Source organism: Phascolarctos cinereus, unplaced genomic scaffold (assembly GCF_003287225.1).
Source record: "Phascolarctos cinereus isolate Bilbo 61053 unplaced genomic scaffold, phaCin_HiC Scaffold_5;HRSCAF=322, whole genome shotgun sequence".
Lineage (NCBI taxonomy): Eukaryota > Metazoa > Chordata > Mammalia > Diprotodontia > Phascolarctidae > Phascolarctos > Phascolarctos cinereus.
In genome coordinates, this window is record NW_027555958.1 from 280,674,607 (window position 1) to 280,685,083 (window position 10,477).

Here is a 10,477-nt window from a genome sequence, read left to right on the forward strand (position 1 = left end):
CCACATATAAGATCTTCAACATTAGCTACTATCTAAAGCTACTATAATTTCTGTCTGAAGGCTTCCCAATGCTTATTGTTGGTGATTTTTAAACATTTATTTTCATTACTTTTAAAATCAAGACACAAAATTAATTTGCATATTGATTAAGGTACAATTTATTAATTAAAATGGATGCTTCTCACTTCCACCTCTGGCAAAGGTGGATCAGAAAATGTCCCACAGGGCAGTGGGAATTCCACTAAATCCCCAATGCACTAAATCCCCACAGACTGAACTCTTATGCCTTATGCAAAGAAGAAGCTATGCCACTGCTTAAAGCCCTAGTCACTCAGATCAACCAAATCTCAAGGACAGCTTCCTGATTCCAATAAAGGGAAACCAGACCAGTCTATGTAAAACAGATGCTGTTGTTCCCACAAGGACCTGAGCCAAATCCACAAAATAATACAATAGAAATTAGAAAAGTGAAGATATATAAAAGATATCCCAATGTTGTCCAAGTCCATAGTTTCAAAAATTAAACCTCCTGGCTCATGATGTAGATATAGTTTTTGTAAAAAGGGAAAGCTCTTTGAAAGATCTCTTCAAACATAACTCTGGATGAGTTCTTGTTTTCTTTAACATTGTTAAGCTACAATGGTTGGATATACTGCATAAGTTTCCTCTTCACCCTTTCCCAAATGTTTGTCTTGGATATTGAATATGTTTTGATGTTGCAGATAATTTGCATGCAAATTCCATTTCCATCCTCAGTCCTGCCATTTTTCTGTCTGCACACCTCTCATAGCCACACTGTCAGTCCTGGATTCCCAAGCCCTGTTCCCAGAAGCAGCATAAGCATTTTTGCACTGAAACAAACAGTATAATAGTTAATAGTTTAAGTTTTCTTCTGCACATTTCCTATATACTTTATATCTCATCATTCCACACACATCTTGAGATGGGCTAATTGTATCTCACATTCAGTTTAGGGTACAACTACTGCCAATAAGACTTTGAAAACAAAATATTCTATAAATGCAAGGCATTTTATACTCATTAATTTTTCTTCCCCACCATATTATTGGGGATAGCATTCATGTTATTATGCCATTAAGGAAATGAAGATTCTCAGAGCCAAGTAACTCTCCTCTTAGCTGCCTCCCCCCATTCCCACTTCTGAATGTTCTTCCACACTATTCTTTATGCCTAAAATACATTCCACATGCCAGACTTTTTCCTTCCTTTTATTCTACTAAAATCTCATTTCCTTCAGGAAATTTCCTCAACTAATCTGGATAGAACTAGTATCTATCCATGAATCTACTGCAAAAGATGATTACACTCTCACTTTGCTCCATTATCCCATCAAGTTATTGAACAAACATATATTTGTCTTTGATGTGAAAACTTTAGGCCAACCTAAAGATAATTAGAACTTGCATCCTGTTTTGTTCATATATGTTTAAAATTATAAGAAGACAAGGTAGAGTACTCTTTCTTCAAGATGTGAATGTGCAGTTTGAATCTACATTATGAACACAGATATGTAACAACTAGACTTGAGCTTTGCTTCAGGGTATTGACATCTATAGGAGAATACAGACAGTTCTCACTTTACATATATTCATATTATATAAATTCAACTTTATGTAATGAATTTTTAAAGAAATCCACATTAAACAAACAAACAAACCATGTTAACTTCACTGCATGGCACCATTTTTGTTCCTCAGCTCAATGATCCTCAGACTCCCACACCCCCATCAAAAAAAAAAAGTGAAAGCCGAAAAATTTATGTGGGAGAGAGCACCACTACCACCCAGCTGATGGCTTGGCTTGAGACCTATGGTGCCCAGAGAAGATCTTTGCCTTGCTCCACACACTGGTCTGCCTGTCTTCCATCCTCTTTCTGTGCTTGGGTACTGTGCGTCTATACCTGGTCCTCTGTGTCACCCATCTTCTTCTATCTCAGTCCCTGTCTGGTCCCCACATGTTTGACCCCATGTATCCTTCCTCTACATTTAGGCCAGCCCCACATATGACTGGCCCCAGCCCTTGTGTGCTCCTCCTCCTGCTCTAGCTTCTCTGTCCCCAGCCTCTACATGCCCTTGAACTGTGTGTTGGCCTCCTTCCTCCTTGGGCACAAATGCCCTTCCTGACTCTCTCCCTCCTTCTCTTTTCCATGTTCACAGGCAAATTTGAATTATGTAAAAATTGCTTTACTAAAGATCAGTAGAAAAGTCTACTTATGTTAAGTGAGAATTGTGTGTAATTCCTCCCTTCAGCAATACCACACTCTCTCACCTATTCCCAAGCCTACACTCATAAAGACCCATTACTGTGGTCCTCTACTTCTGGAACCTGTCTTCCTTTAAGTAATGTTCCCTGCCAGATATTTTTTACCTTTAGTGCATACTGGAATTGATGTTTCCAGAGCCATCTAAACCAGGATGCAAGGTCAGACCCCCTAGGGGAAGGGTTGCCCCATCCCAACTGGAGCAAACAGGCTCTTATTGGATCACTACTCAATGTCACAAGGCCTAGGCATCCATGCCTCATTTTTTATAGGGGATACTCAGATTTAGGAGGCAATGTTGGGATAAGTCAGTCAAGATATAATGCCTTCCTTTAGCTCCTCTCCCTTCAAGGTGGTATCTGAATATTTTCACCCACAAGGACCTAAGTAAGGTTTCTGAATCACCCCACACTCCTTGGAAATACCATTGAGAATTTCCCTAAATGGGGCTTGTGTGCAACAATAACTTTCCCCCTCTGCTCAGCTAAATTTGCCTCAGGCATTTGAATTTCCAGTCCTAGTTTCATGCACAGGAAAAGTATAATCAGGAATTCAGGAACTTTTCTAGAAAATGAAAGAAAAAGAAATATTTTATTTAATATTTATTACATGTTGTGAAAGTGAGGCCTTAGGGGGCTTAAATTATTTAGATTGCCTTTTGTAATTTTCTACTGTAATTTCTGATTATGAAATATGTCAATGGGTCTGTGAGCTTCCCTTTTACCCCCTCCTCTGCCCACTAAAAAATTAAAAAGAAAAGAAAAGAAAAAAAGATAAACATTCTCCTGGGCTAAACTATCCACTTCTTGGGAAATTGTTTCACAAATATCAAAAGATCATTAATAGTTAGCTTGTGCCAGCAACCTTGCCCCAATCTCACAGACTTTGTACTTTTTGATATACTTATTACATTCTAATTTTCATTGCACTTTTTTTACAGACTTGGCTTAGATCCCTGTGGGAAAAACAGCATCTGTTTTATATAGGCTAGTCTTTTTTCCTTTTAAAGGGATCAGGATAATGTCTTTGGAATTTGGTCCATCCAGGTGACAAGGGCTTGAAGTGGTGAAATGGCTTCCTCTTCTCCTGGGACATAAAAGTTCAGTATATGGAGACAAAATGCATTGGTAATTTGATGGAGTACCATTCTCTATGGAACATCTTTCTGACTCATCTTTGCCAGAGGTGGAGGAGAGCAGTATCCATTTTAATTAATAAACTATATTCTTCTTAGTATCTTATTGTAAGTGCATTTATTTTTATTGTATTTTATGGTCCAGGGGTATCTCGTTGTATTCTAACACCAAGCATGAATCACTATCCTGACCTGAGAAGTTCTAGCTCAGAATATTTGGGGTAGCTAAGATTAGACTGACATAACCTTCTGCTTGTCCTCATAGGTGAATTGGGAAAGAAAATATTAGGTGACTAGATGACCAGCTTAGACCCAGTTCTCTGTAGTGACCACATTTCTGGACATATATGAGGAAATTTCTCAATAGAATGAAATTGACTCTTGATTATTCTGTAGGAATACTCTACTGGGTCCTTGAGGAGACTGATAGGACAGCATAGGTATTGCAAGAGCTACAATTTCCCAGTGCTTGCTGAAGTAATTAGAAAATTAGATGACCAACATAAAGAAAACTAAAATAACTTGTCCTCATATATTCAGTAATTAGTTACAGATGTGAATTTGTACTTTTAATCTGTAAGGATCATGCTCTTAATGCAGAAGGGCAGCTTGTGAACTTAGTAACAGCACAATAAAAGAGCAGTGATAATAGAAGTAAAAAGTGAAAGACTCCTGGTGGGAATAATGGTCTCCCATCCAGAGGTCTTGTTAGAAAGTGCATTGAATATGAATGAGATTAGGATTGTAAAAGAAGAGAATGGAAGTGGGAATATGGAAGAGAATTGGTTGGCCTTAATGTAAAAGAGCCTCAGGAGCATTGACTCTCCCCCCCCCCTGCACAAACATACCCACATACACAGAGAGATATTTAGAGAAATAGATCTATGTATCTATAGATACGCATGTGTGTGTGTGTGTGTGTGTGCGTGTGTGTGTGTGTGTTCCTAATGTTGAAAATTTGGTAAGATTTTCGGGACTTTTGTAGATAGATATAGGTACGAATATACATCTATACATGCATGTGTATACAAACATATGTTTATATATATATATATGTACACATATACATATGGGTACATTATGTATACTTTAGATTACAGATTCTCTTTGTATGTGTATATACATTCACAAATTTCAAATCTAGAAAACTTACACTTCTTAATTTATTATCTTGAAAAACTTTTCATTAAACCTAGTTTAACATGTGATGGTCACAAAAATAATAAAAAATTCAACTCTACCTTTTTAAGACTTTTTCAAGCTGTCATCTTATTATGTGTTCTATTCTCTAAAATCCAGTGTTCATGGTATTAGACTTGAAGATAATTTTTGATATATTTATTAACAAACAACAATTAATTGAAGTCTTTTTTTCTTTCCAAATCATAGGACCCACAAATCACATGTGATGAAATGTATGTATCCAGCTAATACAACAAAAGTGAAAGGCCTAGGTTTCAGCCTGATCACTTTTCTTATATTTGCAACCAAAACAGAATTTGTACTTAGAGAAGTCGGGTTTTTTTCTGATTTTAAATTTTGCTAACAACACACATTAACAAAATTATGTGGATGATTGACACATCTATGAGATACATTAAGAACTTGAGTATTGCATACCAATATCTCCAAATAACAAATTACTTGAGAAAATCAGATTAAAAGCAATATTAACCAAACTATATCTTCCACACAATTGACAAAACAATGTGTTATTTATTGTAGGTTTCACTGAATGTACATATTCGAGCCTTTCTTACCACTCAGTATATAAAACAAACAAAAAAACCCAACACAACTTTTCTCATTCATTATTTCCTTATCTTTGATAAAAACAGTATCTACCAGGGTCCTCCTCCCTTTACCTATCTAAGTAATATTAAGAAAAGACAATAAAGCCAATGGGGGTAGATAAAAAAAAGTTTTCCTTAAAACAGCTTCCTAGTGGCCTTTGTCTGCATTTCTGGCTTCCTGGTCAACTGGGGCATAAAAAGGTCTTATCCAGGGGGAAGAAGGAAGCCTCAAACTTGGTGAATGTCTAAAGACCAAATAAGTTGAAATACCCTGTTCTACTGAGCACAAACATTTCCACATGGAGAAGAGGAGCATCCTGACTATAGAAGTTAAGTATTACTACATCTTTGCTGTATACCCTTGCTATATGAGGACTGAGCAAACCTTCTGTTATCTTTTATCTATTCTGTGTTCTGCAAGTATCTCAAGTTTTCCCAATATTGAACCTGAACAAAGTCCCAGCATCAAGCTAGTTACCAAAACCTTTCCACTTGGGACAGCTAGGTGGTGCAGTGGATAGAGTAACAGCCCTGGAGTCAGGAGGACCTGAGTTCAAATCTGGCCTCAGATACATAACACTCACTAGCTGTGTGACTCTGGGCAAGTCTCTTAATGCCAATTGCCTCACCAAAAAAATCCAAACAAACAAAAAAACCTTTCCCCTCAATCAAATATCATTTTATTACTGTTTCCTATTATGAAATGTATATTAAGATTATGACAAAATAACAGTGGATGACAAATTATGCTCGCATTTTTGAATTCCACACCATATATCTATCTATATCTATATCAATGTCTATATCTACGTGTGTGCATGTGTGTATATTTACAGGCAACAAAATATTTTGAATAATAATAAGGGTTCATGAGTCCCATTTCTTTGTACATGTACGTAGTTGTTAGTGCTTTGTGCATGAATTCACAAAATATTGGTTGACTGATTAGAGGATATGTCTATATTGTTTTTCAAATGTTGTAAAATTTAAATACATCACTGTTCGCATGGTATTTGTCCCAGTTAATATATAATTATAAAGACTTATTTGTGTCACTGGAAGTCATTTTTAAAATACCTTCTTTAATTTTAGCATTTTCTAGTCATTCTACTACCTTCCCAGTCTTGTTACATCTTACACATACAACCACGTGACCACTTACCCCCACCCTCATGTCCTCTTTGATACAGTGACACTGGCCTCCTTGCTGTTCACAAGGTACTCCATTGCCTGACCCCTGCATTTTCATTGGCTGTTCCCCATGCCAGAAACTTTCTTTCTTCAACTCTGCCTCTGGCTTCCTGGGCTTCTTTCAAATCTCAGCTAAAATTCTACCTTCTAAAGAAAGCTTTACCCGATACCCCTTAGTTATGCTTTCTTTTTGTTTATTGTGTCGAATTTATCCCATATATAGCTTGCTTGTACATAGTTGTTTGACACATATCCCCATTACACTGTGAGATCCTTGAGATAAGGGACTGTTTTATGCTTTTCTTTGTATCTTTGACACTTAGCATAGTTCCTGGCTTATAATAAGCATTATTCAGTGTCCCCATGACTATTTTACTTTTTTTCAGTATAACATTTTGTTAAATTTTAGATGCTTCCAGCCTGGTTAGAGATGTACATGCAACAGTCTTTATTTTATTGTGACATATAATTTTTTCTAATAATTATGGTTTGATAGTGCTTACAGTTTATCACTTGATGTTTCAAAAGGAAAATGCTGAATTTTAGCTGAACTTATTTCCATTTAAAATTCAATTTAGGTGGTTAAGTTGGTAAAATTCAAAATGCAGTCATAATGTACCATTGTGTATTACAGTAATGCATACCATATAAATGAGAAGATATTTAGTTAATTTAATTGTATAAGTGTGTTTGAAGCACATCCTTGACTACAAGAGGTAGACTTTTACATCGATAGCAGATTCAGTTCAGATTTGATAGCCCAACTATATACTAATTTTGTGTTTCATTCTTCATTACATTTTTACATTTTATGATGTGTGAAATGGTATGACATTACATAATTATAGCTACATTCATGGACTCCAAAATTCTAATCAAGAAAATATATGTAATCTAGGAGTCACATAATTGTGTTTTGTTTTAAATATTTCTGAAAGCTAATGTTTTGTGGTTGAATAAAACCTTTAATAAAATATAAATGATGTTAAAGAAACCTACTCAGCATTATGAACAAAGAAAGAACATGGCAGAGAAAAACTTTCCATTGGCTCATACAGGCTACAGATTATATAACCTGCATGAAGGGACAGAGCACTTTATCTCTGACAACACCAATCAACAAATAACACAAAGGCATATGTTTGTCAAAGGCCTGACTTTGAGATCATTGCAAGGTTTACAGAGGTGTGCAGTGACAGAAACATAATCACTTGAATAGGCTATTTTAGTAGAATCACATTTCAAGTTTCTGTAGGAGAAACCACTCAAAAATGAACTACATTGTATTTTAATTGCAATCCAAATATTTTCAGCCTTTGTGAACTGCATCGTTTTATTTTTCTAATCATTCTCTACATGTTTTGGGGTGTCAGTGTCTACTTATGGCAGAAGGAAAGCTGATATAGGATCTAAATGAAACCAACTCTTAATTAATGGGTATAGAATGACAATCTCCCCATCTGTTAGGAAATGAAAATAGAACTCACATATCTTTAGATTCCCTGAATAGAGGGAAATTGTTCAAACAAACAAGACTTTAATTAGATTTACCACTTACAAGATGTAGGTAGCCTTTTATAATAAAACCTATTAATCTGAAACTTTAACATCTAAAACTAATTTTCAAATGATCATGGTCAGAGAGTCATTGAGTTTTTCTTAAAATATAAAAGTATGTAATAATATCAAGACAACAGAAGGAAATGAAAAAAGACTAAATTGTCCCTGTTTGTTAAAAAATGTGATTGCTTATAGAGAAAACCTCAAACAATCAGTAAGAGCAGTATTTGAAAATATTAATAGCTTTAGCAGACTACTAGGTTGCAAAACAAAGTCAATGTTTTTTTTTTTTTAATAGCAACAATAAACCACAGGAGAAAAATTGAAATGGAAGTCATATCCAAAATAACTACAAGACGCAGAAAATATCTGGGAGTCAATCTATCAAAGTATTTATCAGACTTATGTAGATATTACTCCAAAATTATTTTAAAACAATGACTTAAAAATTTGAGGGTTGTTCAGTACCTCTGGTAGGGCTGTGCCTATCTAATAAAATGATGTTTAATAAAATTAATTTTCATATTAGTATTATGCTAATCAAACCACTAAAGGGTTACTTTAATGAACAAGAAAAATCACAAAATTAATAAGTTTTTAGAAGCGATGCCATTTGATGGATATATGTATATGTGTATATATATATATATATGTGTGTGTATATATATATATATATATATAGTATCAAAATCAACTCAATATATTAGGTTTTAGTAAAATTTAGTATTTACCTCTAGATATCTTTTATTTCAATTTCATTATACTGTTGCCTTATCTGAAATCATCATTTTTATCCCTGCTTTTCTATGTTCAGCTATTAGTAGTATTAAAGATTTTGCTCCAACAACTTATTTTAATTCTGTATGTCTTTATGTTTCTTGTAAACAACATTTTTTGTTTCTAATCCATTCTTTTATGCTTTTTCTTTTTATGTGTGAATGTGCATATTCATCCCATTCACATTCACAGTTATTATGTGATAGTTAATTGTTTATTCCATCCTTTTTTTTTTCTCTATACCCTTCCTTGACCATTCATTTCTAGGTTTTTTTTCCCCTCCCTGTCCACCCTTTGGATCTTTACTACCCCCTCTCCAAGCATAGGGGTTGTTTTGTTTATGGCTACTTCAACCCTGAATCTACCCTGCCTTTTGTGTTCTTCTTTCCTCTATTCCCTTTATTTTATTTTCTATATTCCTGTTCATTTGAGTTTATTACTATGGTAAACTCTTTATGTGTGTTCTGCCTTCTTCTGACCAGTTTAGACGAAAGTGAAATTCATGTAAATCCAACTCCCCCTACCCTATCCATATTTGTATATTATTCTAATTGTGCAAGTAGATAGTGTTAATGAGTTTCCCTATCTTTCCTCTCATTTTCTTCTAATTTGCTCTTTTCCCTTCTCGTTTTTATTACAATACATACAAAACATTTAAAATATTTTTCTAGTTTTTCTACCTCAATTGATTATTTCTATGACCCCTTGAGACACTGAATTCTAAAAGAATCCTTTTAACATCACCCTGACATGTAAATGTAAATAGCACATCCTTATAAAGTTGTTTCTGATTTCTTACTACTATTTACTTTTTAAAAAATTTTATTTGTTATTTCCATATTTGTATTTCAAAATTCCTATTTAGCTTCTGGCTGTTTTTTTTTCCCCATTAGGAATGTGTGAAAGTCCTCTATTTCACTGAAGACCTGTATTTTTCCTTGTAAGATAATACTCAATTTTACTGGATAAATTATTATTGATTATGACCTTTAAATTTTGCCTTTTGGAATATCTTATTCCCTGTTCTTTGCTTCTTTATAGTGATAGCTGCTAATTCATGTTTGGTCTTGATTGTGGCTTCTTGATACCTGAATTATTTCTTCCATGCTGGTTGCAGTAATTTTTCCTTTATTTGGAAGCTTTGGATTTTGGCCATTGCATTCTAGAACTTTTCACTTTGAAATTTCTGAAGATGATAAATGGATTTGTTATTTTAGTATAGCTGGGAAATTTTCTTTAATGATTTCTTGGAATGTGATATATATGTTCTTTTGGGGGGGGAGGTGAAGTAATGGGCATCAGGTAATCCTATGAATCTAAAATCATGCTCTCCCTCTTCACTTATAATTCATAACTCCCTGGCTTCCTTTAAAACATCTTCAAGAAGATTTTGATTTGTAACAGGAATGTAGGATTGTCTCAATATTAGGAAAAACTACAAGTATAATATAACATTTAATAACAAACAATAAAAATTATATGCTCTATTGATAGATTCAACAAAAGTTTATGGCAAAAAAGAAAAGAAACTTCACTAAATAGAAGTTCAAGTTACATATTCAAGGCTATTTTCTGATCTTTTGGGGTTTTAAAAAGGCATTTTTGCTGATTTCAAGTTCTTAAGAAAAAAAAATTTGTGTGTTTCATCTTTTCCAAGACAACCATTATGCAATCACTTGTCTCCCATCACAAATTCACTCATCCTCCCCAGTGGGAATGTTCTTAGTGCCTCTCCATTGC